The 20,970-nt window shown below is 45.5% G+C and overlaps 1 protein-coding gene across 1 annotated transcript in view; it reads left to right on the top strand.

Annotated features, from left to right (window-relative positions):
• Nucleotides 1-20,970, top strand: part of mrtfa (myocardin related transcription factor A) — a 139,206-nt gene that overhangs the window by 37,808 nt on the left and 80,428 nt on the right. The window lies entirely within an intron of this gene.

Genomic DNA, 20,970 nt, shown 5'->3' on the forward strand with positions numbered 1-20,970 from the left:
TTTTTATTTTTTTTTTAAGTTAAGGTCATTATTTAAACGCACGCCCAATCAATAACTTAATCAAAGATAGACACAAAGTGCTGGAGTAACTCAGCGGGTCGGGCAGCATCTCTGGAGAAAAGGAATATTTCGGATATTCGGACTGAGAGTCAGGGGAGAGGGAAACTAGAGATATAAAAAAGGATGGGTGGCGTTTCGGGTTGGGACCCTTCTTCAATCTGAAGACGGATCCCGACCTGAAACGTCACATAGCTGTTCTCCAGAGATGCTGTCTATCTTCGATATATACCAACATCTGCAGTTCTTTTCTACACAATAATTTAATCATGTATGCTGTTTCACACTTGCTTTTTATTCTTTTATTCAGTTCGAAATAAATAATAAAATAAATAAATAAATAAATAGATCATCATGATTGAAGTTAAACGGGAACATCCTCACTTTTTTTAAATTGAGGTCTGCAAGTCATGTGTGTGAGTTGAGGTGTGCTGTGTTATTTAAACCATGGCATAATGGTGTGGGGCTGTTTATTCAGGATATTAAGTGCCGCTGCGCAGTGCACCAGAGCAGAGCTGAGTGTGGGAGTGTGGGAGATTAGTTGCATCAGTACCTGACCTCTGGCTTATTCCTTAATGTAATGTGCAGGTGTGCATGTCGGCCAGAAGCTGATGAACAGGCTGAAGCTGTTTGGCAGTTCTCCACAGAATTACGAGTAGTGCACTCGGGGCCATATTTTATGTCGGTCATATGTAACTGGATATGTTGTTTTTGAGGTTTGATTTAGTAAAGACTTTTGACAAAATCTATTGAAAAGTCCCTGTTCCGAATATTTCAAAACCGACAACAACTTAAAATGTGCAGACATTTGACAGTGTAAATGTTTTTGACGGACCAATTTGTTTGAATTGATGTTTAACAATAGACGATAGGAGCAGGAGTAGGCCTTTTGGCCCTTCGAGCCAGCTCCGCCATTCACTGTGATCACGACCGTTAAGGTATAGTAGAATTTATAAGCAATTTGTCAAGTCAAGTCAAGTGAGTTTATTGTCATGTGTCCCTGATAGGACAATGAAATTCTTGCTTTACTTCAGCACACAGAACAGAGTAGGCATTTACTACAAAACAGATCAGTATGTCCATATACCATTATATAAATATATACACACATCTATCACGGATGTTTGTAAGGCAGAGATAGATAGATTCTTGATTAGTACGGGTGTCAGGGGTTATTGGGAGAAGGCAGGAGAATGGGGTTAGGAGGGAGAGATAGATCAGCCATGATTGAATGGTTAATGGGCCAAATGGCCTAATTCTGCTCCTATTACTTATGACCGTATGACCATTCGTTGCTTTACAAATTTAATTGGACTTTTACATTAGTAAACTACGAATCTTCAATTATTTTATTGGCTTCTTGTCTCTCTCAGCATATTTTTTATAAGTTGAGCTCCACTAAGTTTTGAATTCCAGAATTTCTGTTTCGGTGAGATTCTGTACGTTGTTCATTTGATAGCCTTGGTTCTATCAGCTTATTGATCTATTGATTTTAGAGATGGGTAAATAGAAGTATAGGGAAATATTAACTGTACAATTGGGGTACACTGAGGGTGTAATTAAAGCTCAAACGCCTTGCCCCCATCAGACCACAGATACCTTGAGGTCCTGCTTGAGGTTTTTTTAAAGAAAAATACCTTTAATTTCCTCCGCAACCGCAAGAAATGCAACACCTGTCCCTTCACCTCCCCCCTCGACTCCATTCAAGGACTCAAGCAGTCGTTCCAGGTGCGACAAAGGTTCACCTGTATCTCCTCCAACCTCATCTACTGCATCCGCTGCTCTAGATGTCAGCTGATTTACATCGGTGAGACTACGGAGGTTGGGCGATCGTTTCGCCGAACACCTCCGCTCAGTCCGCAATAACCTACCTGAACTCCCGGTGGCTCAGCACTTCAACTACCCCTCCCATTCCCAATCCGACCTATCTGTCCTGGGTCTCCTCCATTGCCAGAGTGAGCAACACCGGAAATTGGAGGAACAGCACCTCATATTCCACCTGGGTTGCTTGCGTCCGGATGGCATGAACGTTGAATTCTCCCAGTTTTGCTAGCCCTTGCTGTCTCCTCCCCTTCCTTAACCCTCGAGCTGTCTCCTCCCATCCCCCCGCCCTCGGGCTCCTCCTCCTCCCTTTTTCCTTCCTTCTCCCCCCCACCCCCCATCAGTCTGAAGAAGGGTTTCGGCACGAAACGTCGCCTATTTCCTTCGCTCCATAGATGCTGCTGCACCCGCTGAGTTTCTCCAGCATTTTTGTGTACCTTTAATTTTTTCAGGACTGCTACCTGCAATCGCCTTATACCTACTAACGAGTGTTTGTTGGAATATGTTGGACATTTGAAATAAATATTTTTAGTTTAGTTTTGAGATACAGCGCAGAAACAGGCCCTTCGGACCACCGAGTCCGCACTGACCAGTGATCCCCGCACATTAATCACTTCATCAGACCCCCACCCCAACTTCATCATTGAATGATTAAATGGCAGCGTAAACCTGATGAGCCAAGTGACCTCATTCTGGTCCTATCACCTACGAACTAGATTTAGTGCCTTCTCTGTTTTTTCTTTTGCTTGTTCAGCTTGCTTCATCTGCAGGGTCATTTCTCCTTTACCTGCAGAGAGTGAGTCATGGGGCACAAGGCCATTCACCCCACTTTGTGCCGACGCACCAGGTTTATGGAAGTAACAACAGCCATGGTAGACAGACAGCAAATAGTGAGTCAGGTTACTAATTGAATAGGTTGCTGCTGGTATTCCTGAAATCTCCCTTCAGCTGCATTATTTAAAACTTCCTCAAACTTTGTGCTGGCCCCAGATTAGATAAAGTGCAAGGTAAAACTCATGATATTGTCTTCAATTAAAAATTTAAAAAAATCTATTTTTTGATTAACCAGTCAACATTGATGATTCACTTGCATTACATTAAGGGGAATGTTCTTCAAGGACAAGCAATCAGCAGTGCAAGCTAACTAGGCTATTAAAATGTATCCTGATACATGGAAGAAGGGTCCCGACCTGAAACGTCGCCTATCTATTCCGCCCACACAGTGACCCGCTGATTTACTCCAGCACTTTGTGTTTTAAATGAATTGTAGAGTTGACATTGTTAAAGTACAAAATCTAGAAATGAAGACGTGCAGATGCTGGTTTATACCAGAGATAGCCACGAAATGCTGGAGTAAGTCAGCGGGTCAGGCAGCATCTCTGGAGGGAAAGAATATCCCTTTTTTCAGGTCGGGACCCTTCTTCAGACTGAAAGTAGGGTCAGTGGGGGGGTGACGAGCTGGAGGAGAGAATAGACCAGGACCAATTGGGACAAATGACCTTGGGCAGGGTGGTGGGTGCCCTGGTAGATCCATTGTTGGCTTGGGAAGCTGTGATCTCAATACAATACAATACAATACAATACAATTTATTTGTCATTTGAACCCCATTGAGGTTCAAACGAAATGTTGTTTCTGCAGTCATACACACAAGAAAGAACCAAGACACAACACAATTTACACAAACATCCATCACAGCGCATCTCCTCCTCGCTGTGATGGAAGGCAAAGACTTATCTCTCCCCTGCACTTCCCATTCCCCTCCCGATGTCAGAGTCAAAGTCAAAGCCCCCGGCGGGCGATGGTAATTGTCCCGCGGCCATTTACGCTGCGCCGGGTGGTGGAAGGCCACGCTCCGAGTCTTGTTGTTGGAGCCCCCGGCGGGCGCTAGCAAAGTCCCACAGCCATTCCAAGCCGCGCGGGTCGGTGATGTAAGGCCCCGCTCCAGGTACTCTTCAACCCCGCAACTCGGGCGGGTGAAGTCGCCGTTGCGGAAGCCCCGAAAAGCGGTCTCCCAGCAGGGACCCGCGGGCTCCCGGTGTCATTGTCCACCAGACCTGCGGTAAGCCTCCGAATCCCCGGGGTCAGGTCGCAGCAGCGCGCCACCACCGCTCCTCCCGCTCCGAACTCGGCCAGATGGTGAGTAGGCCCGCAGCTCCGTGACTGGAGCCCCAGGTCGTTCCTGGTGGAGGCCGCTCCACGGTGCTAGGCCCCAACGACAACGGAGACCCGACAGAGAAAAGGTCGGGTTCTCCGTGCAGGGGATAGATTTTTAAAAGTTTCCCCCACCCCCCGCCCCCCGCCCCGCACACACATACCCACACACATACACAAAAAAATAAAATAAAAACTACATTCAAACGAGACAAAAAATAATAAAAAGACAGATGGACGTGAGTCGCGCCGCCCACCGATCAAGAGGGATGCAATGTGTGAACTGGAACTAGGGTGCAGGAAGAGGGAAGGGAGTGTTAGTAGTAGTAGTTACATAAAATGAGATAAATTCAACTTTCAAGACTCAAGAGTGTTTTCATTATCATACGTCCCAGCTGGAACAATGAAGTTCTTACTTGCAGCAGCACAACAGAATATGTAAACATAGTACACTGTAAACAATATGATAAAGTATGACACACGCACTCTCACGCACTCACTCACAGACGCACTCACGCACGCACTCACAGACGCACGTACACACACGCACTCACAGACGCACGTACACACACGCACTCACAGACGCACGTACACACACGCACTCACAGAAGCACGTGTACACACACACACACACACACCAAACAATAATAGTGCAATAATAGTCTAAAGATGTGTCTCGACCCGAAACGTCACCTATTCCTTCGCTCCATAGATGCTGCCTCACCCGCTGAGTTTCTCCAGCATTTTTGTCTACCACCAATAATAGTCCATGTAGTTCAGAGCTTATTTGCGCTGGGTTGTAAACTACCCAAGCGAAATATGATGCGCAGTTCCTCCAATTTGCCTGTGGCCTTACTCTGACAGTGAAAGAAGCCTAGGACAAAGGTCAGTATGGGAATGGGTTGGGGAGTTGAAATGATTTGGCAACCAGCAAATCCTGTAGGCCTCAGCGGACGGAGAAGGGAGTACTGAAAGTCCTTTCAGTGCTGTGTAATATTGCTGTAATAAGTCTTTTGATGCCTGTAAGGAGTGAGTTCATTCAGTCCTTCGACGGCTTTATGGCACGAGTTCATTAAGTCTCACAGCTGTACAAAATGCTTTTGTTAATCGATAGGGCCGTCATGGTTATGTCATGATGGTTGTGCATGAAATGAGAGGAAACGATATATCTGTGTATTGTAGTATCTTGGGGAGACTAATCCCAAGAATAGAAACATAGAAATTAGGTGCAGGAGTAGGCCATTCGGCCCTTCGAGCCTGCACTGCCATTCAATATGATCATGGCTGATCATCCAACTCAGTATCCCGTACCTGCCTTCTCTCCATACCCTCTGATCCCCTTAGCCACAAGGGCCACATCTAACTCCCTCTTAAATATAGCCAATGAACTGGCCTCGACTACCCTCTGTGGCAGGGAGTTCCAGAGATTCACCACTCTCTGTGTGAAAAAAGTTCTTCTCATCTCGGTTTTAAAGGATTTCCCCCTTATCCTTAAGCTGTGACCCCTTGTCCTGGACTTCCCCAACATCGGGAGCAATCTTCCTGCATCTAGCCTGTCCAACCCCTTAAGAATTTTGTAAGTTTCTATAAGATCCCCTCTCAATCTCCTAAATTCTAGAGAGTATAAACCAAGTCTATCCAGTCTTTCTTCATAAGACAGTCCTGACATCCCAGGAATCAGTCTGGTGAACCTTCTCTGCACTCCCTCTATGGCAATAATGTCCTTCCTCAGATTTGGAGACCAAAACTGTACGCAATACTCCAGGTGTGGTCTCACCAAGACCCTGTACAACTGCAGTAGAACCTCTCTGCTCCTATACTCAAATCCTTTTGCTATGAAAGCTAACATACCATTCGCTTTGGTATATGCGTATATGCTACTCCCTCCTTGAAACTTTGCAGAGTCCTTGTGGCAGTGATCAGTTGTTCTGCCAATGGCTCTTTAGATTAAAATTCCAGAAATAACGTGGACACTCTTAGAACAAGAATGGTAGAGTGACACTTATTTAATCTGTGTGCAGTGTGCAGGCATGTTGGAAGGCCAGTGTACTGTACTAGTCAGCTCATTGAACGTGTAGGAAGGAACTGCAGACGCTGGTTTAAACCGAAGATCGACACTGAAAGCTGGAGTAACTCAGCGGGTCAGACAACATCTCTGGTGAAAAGGAATATGTGATGTTTCGGGTCGAGAGCCTCCTTAGTCTGAAGAAGGGTCCCAACCCAAAACGTCACCTATTCCTATTCTCCAGAGATGCTGCCTGACCTGCTGAGTTTCTGCAGCTTTTTATGTCTATCTTCAGCTCATTGAAAATGGTTGGACTTTCATTGTATGTTTGTTGCACCCCTGTTACTTGACGGGACTGGGAACAATCGAGAAGAAAATCTATCTTGAATGAACTACATACTCACCGACTGAAGAATACCAATACCCATTAAAAGCATCTCGTATTACGGGTTTTCAAGTTGGAGGTGGTTGCGGTTATTATAAAGAATGGCGTTGCTTCAGTCTGCTCCTTTGTTTTGCCTTAGCCTGGGCTTGACAGCTGCACTGATCAATGCCTCTGCAGCTCGGGGCGAAAGAATGCAAGTCAGGAATATACATACCTGTCCAAATGTGGCAGGCCAGAAGTTGTAAATATCTGCCCCCGGGTGTAGGTGTAACATGGCCAGTCTAGCTTCCCTTTGTGTCTCTGTTACAATTTATACTTTGGGTGAAAGGGCGTTGTGAAGAGTTGTGTTTGTAACTTTCTCGGATGTTATTTATCAAAGTCATATTCTCTTCTTTCAAATTGCCTCACTCTCCACCTTTCGAAAACTGTATCTGGGGGGAGAAGGGCAATGCTGGAGTAAATCAGTGGGTCAGGTAGCATATCTGAGTTTCGTGATGAGCTTAGTTTATTGCCACGTGTACCGAGGTACAGTGAAAAGCTTGTGTTGCGTGCTAACCAGTTAGCAGAAAGACAATACATGATTTCAATCGAGCCGTCCACAGTGTACAGAAAGATAGGTACAGAAGGATAAGAGGGAAGTCTTTTAGGACCGAGATGAGAAATTTTTTTTTCACACAGAGTGGTGAATCTGTGGAATTCTCTGCCACAGAAAGTAGTTGAGGCCAGTTCATTGGCTATATTTAAGAGGGAGTTAGATGTGGCCCTTGTGGCTAAAGGAATCAGGGTGTATGGAGAGAAGGCAGTACAGGATACTGAGTTGGATGATCAGCCATGATCATATTGAATGGTGGTGCAGGCTCGAAGGGCCGAAAGGCCTACTCTTGCACCTATATTCTATGTTTCTACATGATAACAGAATAATGTTTACTGCAAGTTAAAATCCGATTAAAGATAGTCCGAGGGTCTCCAATGAGGTAGATAGTAGTCCAGGACAGCTCTCTGGTTGTTGGTAGGATGGTTCAGTTGCTGGGAAGAAATTATCCCTGAATCTGGAGGTGTGCGTTTTCACACTTCTATACCTTTTGCCTGATGGGAGTGGGGAGAAGAGGGAGTGGCCAAGGTGCGCCTCGTCCTTGATTACGCCTTGTCGAGGTAGCGCGAGAGGTAAATGGAGTCAGTGGAAGGGAGGTTGGTTTGTGTGATGGTCTGGGCTGCATCCGCAATTCTCTGCAATTTCTTGGATGGAGAACACAGATAGGTGACGTTTTGGGTCAGGATTCTTCTTCACTGAAGGGTCCCAGCCCGGCACGGCACCCATCCATATTCTCCAGAGATGCTGCTGATCGGCTGAGTTAATCCAGCACTTGGCATATTTTTTGTAAACCAGCATCTGCAGTTCCTTGTGTCTGTATCTGATGGGAACCTGACACCAAGCGTTCCTCTTTGAGAATCGCTTGTGTCGTATTTCTGGTGCACCCCTTTACTTCTGGGCGATTTTTCTTTCTGCAGTAAAAGAGCGTTGGATGAACTCGGAGAATCGGGCAGCTTCTGGGGAGGGAACATTACCTGTTGGTTCAAATGATCCGCTGACTTACTCCACATTTTTAGTGCTTTTTTCAGGTGTTATCTGTCTTCAGGAACTGTGGAAAATTATTACCAACGTAATCTCTTGGTTCTTCTGGAGAGTACAGTGAGCTTTGGTGAATAAGAAGTTGTTGTTGCAAGCTCTCCAGTCCACTGTGGCTGGCAGATTTTAATCCCACATCCCCGTCGTCCTATAAGGAATGAATGCATCGTGTGTGGGAGTTAAATTGTATGTTTTCATTAAAAAAACGTTGAGCCTTCGGCTGTTGTTGTGTTGCGCTGTTGTCTTGACACTCATTCAGCAGGCTAAACGAGTTTTAGGAAATTATCAGTGGCTTGGAAACCAAATCTGGGACGTTCCGGGGGAAAGCAGAGCGTGTAGTTTGCTGCAAGCACTCGCTGCGGATCAGACTGTGTTTTCCAACCTTGTGCAATGTCTTGCCCTGTGTGAAGGTTGGGCGAGTGTAGGAAGTATATGCATTGGAAGTTTGACGTGGCTGGATTGGGGTGAGTGGGACTAAACCTGGAAGGGCTAAATCTTCATGACAAAAGCTGGCAATTTCTGTGTACAGACAAAATGTGTGGGAAGGAACTGCAGATGCTGGTTTAAACCGAAGATAGACACACAAAGCTGGAGTAACTCAGCAGGACAGGCAGCATCTATGGAGAAAAGGAATAGGTGACGTTTCAGGTCAAGACCCTTCTTCAGACTGAGAGTTGGGGACTCCAGCTTTGTGTGTCTATCCCAGGAGGAATCTGGTGTCTGCTCTTCCTCACCCTCCCGTCGAGCTGTTTCTGTGATCCTCCCTCACACTGCCCTAATTCTTTTGCCACCTACCAACAGGTCAGTCATGTTCGGACACCCTGTGCGTAGGGGGAGAGGGTAGAGCTGAAGATGTCCTGGTTGGGTTGCTCCGAGGCCTTCCCAAAATGACCATCCACGGGTCACGGGGCCAGGCGGAAGAGGGCACTGCCCGAGCCGGCTGGCTGCCTGTCCCTTTTCCAGGGTTACGTCCGCGCCCGGATGGGACTAGAGAGGGACCACGCACTGTCCACGGACACCCTGGGGGGATTTCCGGGACCGCTGGGCACCGCGGGGGGGGGGGGGGGGGGGGGGGGGTGGAATACATCCTTGACAAGGATTGTAATATGGTTGTTTAAATTTCAGTATATTTTATATTTTAAGAATATTTGTTTTCCTTAGTGCCATGCTGGTGTGTTTGTTGTGTTTTGTATTGTACATATTATTCTTGTAAATAATTGATTACAATTATATTTTGTTAAATTATATTTTTTAAATCGTTCAGGTAACAAACGGTTCTCAGTAACGGAGTCCTGGAGACTGCCAGTAGACCCTTTTAAAGTCTATAAGAGCAGTTCTTTATCGAGTTTTCATTGAGTTTTCATGCCCAGAGGGATTGTGACTTGCATTCTCCTCACCTTTTTAAAGATTCCTCCCTGGCTTCTGTTGAATGACTAAATAGTTGTTAATATTGCCTCTCACTTGGTTAAATCAAACCAAACCCTTATATCCAATGTAGACAAAAATGCTGGAGAAACTCAGCGGGTGAGGCAGCATCTATGGAGCGAAGGGAATAGGCAACATTTCGGGCCGAAACCCTTTGGGTTTCCCCAGCATTTTTGTCTACCTTCCATTTTCCAGCATCTGCAGTTCCTTCTTAAACCTTATATCCAACAAATGGTTTTCCAAATGTTACAAAGAGTAGGTCACCATTTCGGTTGAAGAAGGGTCCCAACCCGAAACATCACTTGTCCATTCACTCCCGAAATACTGTGTGACTTGGTTGAGTTCCTCCAGCACTTTGTGTTTTGCTCAAGATCCCAGCATCTGCAGTTTCTTTTAGAGAGTCATAGAGTGACCACCGTTTGTCACCACCGTTTCATTATGGACCGGATAGACTCGGTTTGTACTCGCTAGATTTTAGAAGATTGAGGGGGGATCTTATAGAAACTTACAAAATTCTTAAGGGGTTGGACAGGCTAGATGCAGGAAGATTGTTACCGGTGTTGGGGAAGTCCAGAACAAGGGGTTACAGTTTGAGGATAAGGGGGAAGTCTTTTGGAACTGGCTCTGGAACTCCCTCCCCCAACTGATCCGCAATTCCGTGTCCCTCACCATCTTCCAGTCCCGCCTCAAGACCCATCTCTTCACCTCTGCCTATCCTTAGCCCCACGTCCCCCTCCCTTTTCATCTGTGCATTAATTGCCTCATACTGTGTTTTGTATTGAATTCTGTCTTTACTTTGTGTACTAGTCATGTCTCTACTATTTATTTCATTCCCCTTACATGTTTTTCCTCTGCATGCTCAATTTTTGTAAGGTGTCCTTGAGACTCTTGAAAGGCGCCCATAAATAAAATTTATTATTATTATTATTATTTTAGGACTGAGATCAGAATTATTTATTTTTTTCACACAGAGAGTGGTGAATCTGTGAAATTCTCTGCCACAGAGGGTGGTTGAGGCCAGTTCAATGGCTATATTTAAGAGGGAGTTAGATGTGGCCCTTGTGGCTAAAGGGATCAGGGGGTATAGAGAGAAGGCAGGTACGGGATACTGAGTTGGATGATCAGCCATGATCATATTGAATGGCGGTGCAGGCTCGAAGGGCCGAATGGCCTACTCCTGCACCTATTGTCTATGTTTCTATGAAAGAGAGGCTGCAGTATGATACGATGACTGTCTAGCCAGTTGAATGTGTGAGTGCATGAGCTGGTTCGAGCTGCCTTGGTCTGTGTCCCTGTATTTTACCTGACATCGGAGAGGGGTTCACACTGGTAGTTAGTAATACAAATACAAGGTGTATTGTGACCACAAACGAATAAAAAAACAACGTCGGGAGGATTGGCGGACCGGTTTTCCGTGGAAGTTCGCCAGCAGGCCTGGGTAGCAGACATTGGGCATACGTGACAGATTCCAGGCAGTGAAATCTCAGCATTGTTTCTTTCTTACTGCTGTTTGACTGCAGGCAAGCTTGTACAGGAAGTGTGGGTGAAAACGGCCAAGGACATTCAGTACAATTGCTGGGTGGTAGGAGAAAGCAGAGGATCGCGGAAAATAAAATCTGTGTTGCAATGCCGTCAACTTAAGTTTAATGATGAGTGTTTTCTGGCATTTCTTTGCTGTTATTGTGGGAACTTGATGAGCTTGACTGATGCCCAGTCTGTAGTTGTTTCCAATGGGCGAATTTCTGCAAGTTCACCGACGGGAGATTTGATTAGTCTGATCTCTCAATGGAAGGGTCTGAAGAAGGGTCTCGACCCGAAACGTCACCTATTTCCTTCGCTCCATGGATGCTGCCTCACCCGCTGAGTTCCTCCAGCATTTTTGTCTCCTCTCAATGGAAGGTAACACTTGTGTTTACCCAGTGCTTTCAGTAACTCTGGACATCCCCTGCAGCAACTTGAACCGTGAGTGAAGGTTATATATAAGGTCATGAGTCATAGGATCTGATTTACGCCATTTGGCCCATCAAGTATACTCCGCCATTCAATCATGGCTGATCTATCTCTCCCTCCTAACCCAATTCTGCTGCCTTCGCCCAATAACCCCTGACGCCAGCACTAATCAAATATAGAGTAACATGGGGAGATTCTCATTTACACAAAACATCATTGATGTTTGAAGATAACACTAAGAGCAGTGGAATAAATATAGAACTAAGTGCAGTGGAATAAAGAAACATTCCCTCCCCAATCTCCCTGCAGCTTTACCAGCTGCTCTGTCTCCTCTTTAGTTTTATCAAAAGCGGTTTGACCTGAAATTTTCACTTTTATCTCATCCCGAACTGCTGAGTATTTCCAACGGTTTCTGTTCTTGTTTTAGATTTGGGGCGGCACGGTGGCACAGCGGTAGAGTTGATGCCTCACAGCACCAGACATCCGGGTTCTTTCCCGACTACGGGTGCTGTCTGTACGGAGTTTGTACATTCTCCCTGTGACTGCGTGGGTTTTCTCAGGGTGTCCTGGTTTCATAGAAACGTAGAAAATAGGTGCAGGAGGAGGCCATTCGGCCCTTCGAGCCAGCACCGCCATTCATTGTGATCATGGCTGATCGTCCCATATCAATAACCCGCCCCTGCCTTCTCCCCATATCCCTTGACTCCACTAGCCCCTAGAGCTCTATCTAACTCTCTCTTAAATCCATCTTGGCCTCCACTGCCCTCTGTGGCAGCGAATTCCATAAATTCACAACTCTCTGGGTGAAAAAGTTTCACAAGCCTAGTCTTTACAATCTTTCCTCATATGACAGTCCCGCCATCCCAGGGATCAATCTCGTGAACCTACGCTGCACTGCCTCAATCACAAGGATGTCCTTCCTCAAATTAGGAGACGAGCACTGCCTCAATCACAAGGATGTCCTTCCTCAAATTAGGAGAGGAAAACTGTACACAATACTCCAGATGTGGTCTCACCAGATCTCTTTACAACTGCAGAAGAACCTCTTTACTCCTATACTGAAATCCTCTTTCCTCCCAAGCTCCAAAGACGTGCAGGTTTGCAGGTTGATTGGCTTCTGTAAATTGTCCCCAGTGTGTGTAGGATAGAACTAGTGTGCGGGTGAGCGTTGGTCGACACGGATTCGATGGGCCGAAGGGCCCCTTTCCGTGCTGTATCACTAAAACTAAAGCTTAAAAAAACCAAAACATTTCTAGCGTTTGCAGTTTAATCGATTTTCAAAGAATAAAGGGGAATTCAAAAATTCAAGGTGAGTTGGCAGGGTGTGAGAGGAAGAGGTGGCAAGATAACAGACAATGGTTAGATAACACTGCTTGAAGAAGTGGGCGTTTTCATCTGCAGTGTAAACAGACCTTGAACTGCTGGTTAATAAAGCTGACAAGTTAAGTCATTTTTTCAATCTTTGTGTTATGCTTGAAAGTGACATAATCAGAAAGAGGTGGCATTTATCATTGGGATTTGCCTTGTCGTAACTTGCTGACTGTAATTTTCCGCTGAAAAGTTGTTATTTCTGGTTGTGTCCCCTCACTGGCTGTACTGTATTGCATTTGGAGTACCTGGAGAATGATCACGGAGAAGGTGCGTACTCCGTACAGACAGCACCTGCCGTCAGTATCGAACCAGGATCTCTGGCACTGTTAAGGGGCTGTCCCACTTGGGCGACCTAATCCGCGAGTTCAGAAGAGCGCCTTCGACCTTCAAGCTCGAGGGCACTCGCCTGGAAAGCCTCGAGCTGGATCGGCCGGCCGCGTTGAAACCGCGAGAGGATCGACACGAACAGCGAGCTGCACCTATCGACCGCGCACACACACACACACACACACACACACACACACACACACACACACACACACACACACACACACCACACACCACACACACACACACACACACACACACACACACACACATGCCGAAGGTGGGGGCCAGGGACAGCAGAGGAACGCTGTCTGTGCGATGAAGAGGAAGGAGAGAAGGGGGGATAAGGAGTGGAGACACTTTTAAGAAGTTTAATAAAAGTTTAGCGGGCATTTTTCCTAGGTCTTCCTAGGTCTTGAAACTCCAATGAGCCAATCAAAATGGCCGGTCAGCAAAGGAGATTGCCTACGGCTGCCCTCGACTGCCTGTAAGTAAATAGCGACCCCACTCCACTGCACTACGAGTGACAAAGACCCATGCCGACCAAATTTTACTCGCATACTCCTGTGGAGCTACGAGACTATTTTCTCAGGTCTTTGCATTTTCAAGCTGGAGAGAAGGCTGAACTGACCAGAGTATTTACCCAGATTGACGTATTAGCACTACTCAAATTTTTCCACGTCCCAGCTGAGGCCGCGAGTAGGCAGGAACCTCCCTCGAGCATGAAGGAGAATTCCAGCCACCTCATACGACCTCCTAGGACGTCGTGTCGACCATGCTGCGAGTTTGAGTCCAGGGCAAACTCTTCTAAACTCGCAGCTTAGGTCACCCGTGGGACAGCCCCTTAAGGCAGCAACTCTACCGCTGCACTGCTGTACCGCCCTTGTAAAGTCTTTAGAGCATTGTGTGGCACCAGATTCTATACAACGTCACTCTCGCAAGACAATTCCTCGCCGGTTATTGGGGCATAACTATTGCGTATGTAGTGGTCATTCCATGGATTGTAACTCTCTCATTTGTCCCCATGTGATGTACTTTGAATTTTCTGTGACATTCAATTGGAAAGTCAGAGTTTCTGATATTCTCAAGGTCAGGCAGAATTTGAGCATTGCTATTTCTGCTGTCCAAGTGCCTCTCTGTCTCACCTGGAAAACATTACAAATGTCCACTTTGGTAATTAAGGGGTCCCTCTATTCCAGGTCAACGTCTGAACGGTAATTGTCAACTTCTATCGAAGGCTGCGTCATTGCAGTAAGTGATGATAGAGTGCGCTGTGTGTTCCTTGTGGCAAGTTGATTGAGAACAAAACCCTCTTTGTGACCTGTACCTGGCCACATGAAAGGCCACAGCCGCACCAGGAGACAGACTGCCCAGCATTGCTCCTACCAGTCCTTTGTACTGTGTAGGTTTCTCACCCTCTGTAAACATTGCATTCTAGATCCTAACAGCACGTTTGTGCAAGGTATTGTCCATGTTTTTCACTGAAAACTATTAACAGCTGAATTAATTTTTTTTAAGAAAAAAGTTTGCTTTTTGCTAAGTGACTGGGCAGTCTTTTCTCCTTGAAGTGGGAAGTTATTCATGAAACTAGCTCACGGTCAGTGAACGGTGGCTGCAAAGCTCAGGATCTGCCCAGGGTCTATGCTTGGGATGTACTGAGAAGTTAGCTCTGCTGTTGAACATAGCGGGGCAGAGTCCAGTGGGGCTACCCCTCTAACAAGGAAGGGATATCACCCCAGGGGCGTAGTCAGTACAGTATAACATATACCAGTCAGTATATGTTATGCTGTTGAACTTAATGTAATCAGTACATGTTATACTGTTGAACTTACTGTTTTTTACAGTAATCAACTTTTTGCACAGTTTAGATTAGGATTTCCTTTTAGTGTGGAATAGTGATTTGTCAGCACTGGAATATACGCTATAATCATCTGGAAATCTTTGTGAGCCGAGGTAAAAATAAACCTTTGGGGATATCAGATTATAAAATCCTGTCTGGGAATGCGGTGCCCATTAACCCTACCTTCTTCTCTTACCTCTCGGCCCGCTTCAATCCATGCTGAAAAGTGCTCTCATTTTCAAATGCTTTTGCTTTTTCTCGTGTTGAATGAGATGCTTTATCCTTGCTATAATATAGACTATTAACCATATAACCATATAACAATTACAGCACGGAAACAGGCCATCTCGGCCCTACAAGTCCGTGCCGAACAATTATTTTCCCTTAGTCCCACCTGCCTGCACTCGTACCATAACCCTCCATTCCCTTCTCATCCATATGCCTATCCAATTTATTTTTAAATGATACCAACGAACCTGCCTCCACCACTTCCACTGGAAGCTCATTCCACACCGCTACCACTCTCTGAGTAAAGAAGTTCCTCCTCATGTTACCCCTAAACTTCTGTCCCTTAATTCTGAAGTCATGTCCTCTTGTTTGAATCTTCCCTATTCTCAAAGGGAAAAGCTTGTCCACATCAACTCTGTCTATCCCTCTCATCATTTTAAAGACCTCTATCAAGTCCCCCCTTAACCTTCTGCGCTCCAGAGAATAAAGACCTAACTTATTCAACCTTTCTATGTAACTTAGTTGTTGAAACCCAGGCAACATTCTAGTAAATCTCCTCTGTACTCTCTCTATTTTGTTGACATCCTTCCTATAATTGGGCGACCAAAATTGTACACCATACTCCAGATTTGGTCTCACCAATGCCTTGTACAATTTTAACATTACATCCCAGCTTCTATACTCAATGCTCTGATTTATAAAGGCTAGCACACCAAAAGCTTTCTTTACCACCCTATTGCAGAGTGACTATCTGATTGTTGACTCTCTCATGCTAAGACTTGAACTTGTTGGTTAGCAGATGGCAATGAATCGGAAGCTGAAGGCGTGATTGTGTATACGTCTCTGATAGAAAACGTTAGATTTGCTGTGGAGGTGGCTGGATTGTTCTCTCCCCGGTGAGCTGTTAGTCGGCTTTAAAAAAAATCTGGGAAATCGCGCATGCGCAGATTGTTCTCCCCGACTTTTATCAAGTAATTTGTCTTCAATAGGTCCTATCTCTTAATAAAGTATTTAAAAACATATAGCTCAAAGAAATTTACTTAACATATTATTTGTACACGGAATCAATTCTTCTCTCTTTGTTTCCTGTTGTACCAAGCTGTTTTAAATGTTCTCATTGTTTTTGTTCCTTTGCGCTGTTGTTCTTTAAGTTCCGGCGTTGGTCTGCCATTTTCAATTCTATTGTCTGCACCTACCAGTGATCCCTGCACATTAACACTATCCTACAAACACTAGGAACAATTTTACATTCGTACCAAGCCAATTAACCTACAAACCTGCACGTCTTTGGAGTGTGGGAGGAAACCGAAAATCTCGGAGAAAACCCACGGGGTCACGGGAAGAACTTACAAACTCCGTACATACAGCACCCAAAGTTGGGATCAATCCCGTTGTAAGCGCTGTAAGGCAGCAACTCTACCACTGTGCCACCGTGCCGCTCTAGGTGCTAAAGGCCCTGTCCCACTGTATGAGGTAATTCAAGAGCTCTCCCGAGTTTAACATAAATCTAACTCGTGGTAAGTACGTAGCGGCTACGTCGGAGCTCGTGGATGTCTCGTAGCGGCTCGTAACGCTAACGGCAGGTACTCGGGGAAACGCGGTAACTCGTGAAGTTTTTTTCAGCACTGTGAAAAATCTCCACGAACGCCCCGAGTACCTACGAACGGCTATTACCGTAATTCTCCGAGTTCGGATCAGGGGAAACTTTTGAATTAGCTCGTACAGTGGGACAGGCCCTTAATGGTCAGTGTTCTTCCTGAAGAGTATACATCTGTATAGAATACCTGCTTATTTGAGTTTCTGTTGGCATTTATTGTGGAAATCTTGGAACAACGCACAGGAAAGACACTGGGGCTGGGCAATAAAAGTATCTGTTTTGACTTGGCAACCTCATTACAGTGAGGTTAAAAACAGATCTTGAAAGTGCGGGGGATATATTGTTCTGAGGAGTGGTTTGCAGCTTTCCATTTTGTCATTGGGATCTCTCTGCCCCTTGCCTCAGGGAGGAGCAGAATGAGTCATTCTCTTACTGAATGCAGCACTTTGTCCCAGGTCTTAGTAAGTGCTGTTCTTGAGCCGGGCTAGGTGGTGTGTGAGGGTCTGAGAGCCGATGTCTATACAGTTTGCGCAGCCGTTTAAAACGGAAGTATCTTTCCGCAGTAATCTAACATTTGTGGTTGTCTGCACTGCTGGCTAGACCTGGGGGGTAAGTTTCATCTTTGTTTTGTGCTCTGGTATTTTTCCCCTTTGCATTACCAGTGTACTTGTGCCTGACCTGCTTGTACTTGAGTACATTGTATAGTTTCATTATATAGCACGCAAACAAAAGCTCTTCACCGTACCTTGGTACGCACCACAGTAATAGCTTACAATAACATGGCTGCAGATTTAAAATGACCCTCAGTCCAGCACTTTGAAGCATCTTGTGATAAAACTTTGCGTGTATGTCCAATGTATTTGATGAGGAATGGGGCTGTCCCGCTGTACGAGCTAAGTCGAGAGTTCTCCCGAGTTTCCCCCTGATTCGGACTCGGAGAATTACGGCAATGGCCGCTCGTAGGTACTCGGGGCTCTCGTGGACATTTTATCAACATGTTGAAAAATCTTCACGTGCTTTCCGCGTTTCCTGAGTACCTGCCGTTAGCGTTACGAGCCGCTAAGAGACGTCCCGAGCTCTGACTATGCTACATACATTCTACGTGCTTACCATGAGTTTGATTTTTTTTAGATCTCGGGGGAGCTCTTGATTTAACTCGTACAGTTAAAGAATGACCACGGGAGGCTGACAAAAAGTGAATGGGGGGGGAAAGTGAACTAGGAAATGGGTGATCAAAAGGCCTGGTGAAAGTGATAGACTTTGAAGATTTCTGAAAAGGATGTGGTTTGATGGACTTCATTGTGTGCCTATGGTTTGAGTGCTGCCTGAAGCCAAAAGAAAATAAATTGTCAAGGGCTATTAGCCATGCGATGTTAATCTCTCATCTTGAAGGTCATTGTTTGAAATTGCAACCCATTTTTCGGACTTGCATTCATTGTTGCCCAAGGCAGTCCCTCGTGGTCACGGACGGTTTGTGGCCACTGTGTGTTCTAACCCAGCGTTTAGTGCAGGAGTTTCCCGACATATCGCTTGCGAGGTTCTGCCCTCCTGTTTTCACTCCACCATGTTCTGCCCGTGGCAGATTTTGGATGCTGCTCCTCCATTTTGAACAATCATGGCCAGAGATTGCTGTAATGTCCCGGGTGCTTTGAAGGGGCTTTGATAACATCCTTGAAGCTCCCTGCCCTCCTGGTTATACCTTGCTGTTATGGAGTCCTGACACCAGATGATATGCCCCAAACAACCGCAATTGTTTCAGTGTAAAGCAGAGACTTAAAGCAGAGACAGACCCTCACCAAATACAGGTTAAGTGACCACTATTTGGCAGTTGAAAAAGGAAGACAGAAGAGATTCTGGCAACCAAGAGAAAACAGAATATGCGGCCACTGTTTGACAGATGAGGTTGAAACAGAGGTGCACTTCCTCCTAAAATGCAATAAATTTGACAAAACAAGGAAAGCGTACTTTGACAAACTCAGTGTGGCAACCCCTGATTTTAAAGAACTAGATGATACATCAAAACTAAGAATAATCCTTGGCGAAGGAAATACGGCACATATTGGTGCACAATACGTAACAGCATGCCATAACCTGAGAGACGGTGAATGACCAACATGCACATATGTACGCACACACTAACCGACATTAACTAACACTAAGAAATTAATACTGAATTGCTAAACTTTCTATTGTGTTGTACTGCTTACAGCTGCAAGAACGTGTAGCAATCAATAAAGGGCTATCGGCCTATTGCAAGTTTATGTACAGGGACATATCTATCCATGCACTGTATACTTGTATTTATACTTATGCATTTCAAATTTGTATGTCATGTTTTATACTTTGGCAATATAACAATGTTTTTTTATCATGCCAATAAAGTTTTTTAATTGAATTAAAATTGAAACAATGCTGGGCACATTGGCCAATGAATAAGCATTGACTGACCCCCTTGTTGTTCATTGGTCAGAGGGTAAGAAGGAACTGCAGGTGCTGGTTTAGACCGAAGATAGACACAAAAAGCTGGAGTAACTCAGTGGGACAGGCAGCATCTCTGGAGAGAAGGAATGGGTGATGTTTCACCTCGAGACCCTTCTTCAGACTCTTTCATCGATCAAAGGAGCAGAATTAGGCCATTCTGCCCATCGAGTCTACTCCGCCATTCGATCATGGTTGAACTATCTTTCCCTATCAACCTTATTCTCCTGCCTGCTCCCTGTAACCTATGACACCCTTACTAATCAAGAACCTGTAAATTTCCGCTTTAAAAATACCCAATTACTTGGCCTCCACAGCTGCCTGAGGCAATGAATTCCACAGATTCACCACCCTCTGCTTAAAGACATTCCTCATTTTGTTTGTAAAGGTACATCCTTTTATTCTAAGGCTGTGCCCTCTGGTTCTAGCGGAAACATTCACTATCCACATTCACTATCCAGGCCTTTCATTATTTGGCAAGTTTCAATGAGATCCTCCCTCATCCTTCTAATTCAAGATTCAAGAGAGTTTATTGTCATGTGTCCCTGATAGGACAATGAAATTCTTGCTTTGCTTCAGCACAACAGAACATAGTAGGCATGACTATAGAACAGATCAGTGTGTCCATATACCATTGTATATATCCATAGCCCATGGGACGACAGATGGCACAATGGACTAAGTGTTCGGCTGGCAACCGGAAGGTAGCCGGTTCGAATCCCGCTTGGAGTGCATACTGTCGTTGTGTCCTTGGGCAAGACACTTCACCCACCTTTGCCTGTGTGTGAATGTGTGTGAGTGATTGGTGGTGGTCGGAGGGGCCGTAGGCGCAGATTGGCAGCCACGCTTCCGTCAGTCTGCCCCAGGGCAGCTGTGGCTACAGAAGTAGCTTACCACCACCGAGTGTGACTGAGGAGTGAATGAATAATGCGATGTAAAGCGCCTTGAGTATTAGAAAGGCGCTATATAAATCCCATCCATTATTATTTATTATTATTGTGTCCAGCGAGTACAGGCCCAGAGCCGTCAAACGCTCATCATATGTAACCCAATCGTCCCCGGGATCATTCTCGCAAACCTCCTCTGTGCCCTGTCACTGGATATGGAGGTGATTGACATGGTGTTTATCAGTGGTCGGGGGTGGCTGCTGCAGTGGTTTCACACCTCTGATTGTCGAGGAGAATGGGAGGTCGCTGTATTCCTGAAGACCATGCGATGAATACTGGCTTTGAGGTCTTAACCTTCACCAGTTCCTGGGATGCACGATGATCGTGGTGAATTTGGTTATTGTTGCCGACCTGCCTGTTCCGTAAGATGGATCCTGACACAAAGAATGTAATCCATGTTTTTCAATGTCTCATCATCGATAGTTATCTCAGCAGAATTCACCTGGACCCACGGCTTAAGGGTGATGGACACAAACTCCTGCAGTAGCTCAGCAGGCCAGGCAGGATCTCTGGAGAACATGGATGGGACGTTTCGGGTCGAGATTTTTCTTCCTTCTGAGTCACTCCCGCACTTTGTGTTACTCCAGAGTTGCTGCCCAACCTGCTGAGTTATTCCTGCGCTTTGTGTCTTAGCCAGCACCTGCAGTTCTTTGTTTCTGCTGCTTAACGGTGACGCTACAAACAGAATGCAACTTTCCAAAGTATTGAAATTTGTAATTACAGCCTCTTTTTATTCTTTCGAGTCCTCCAATTAGGAAAC

Source organism: Amblyraja radiata, chromosome 38 (assembly GCF_010909765.2).
Source record: "Amblyraja radiata isolate CabotCenter1 chromosome 38, sAmbRad1.1.pri, whole genome shotgun sequence".
Lineage (NCBI taxonomy): Eukaryota > Metazoa > Chordata > Chondrichthyes > Rajiformes > Rajidae > Amblyraja > Amblyraja radiata.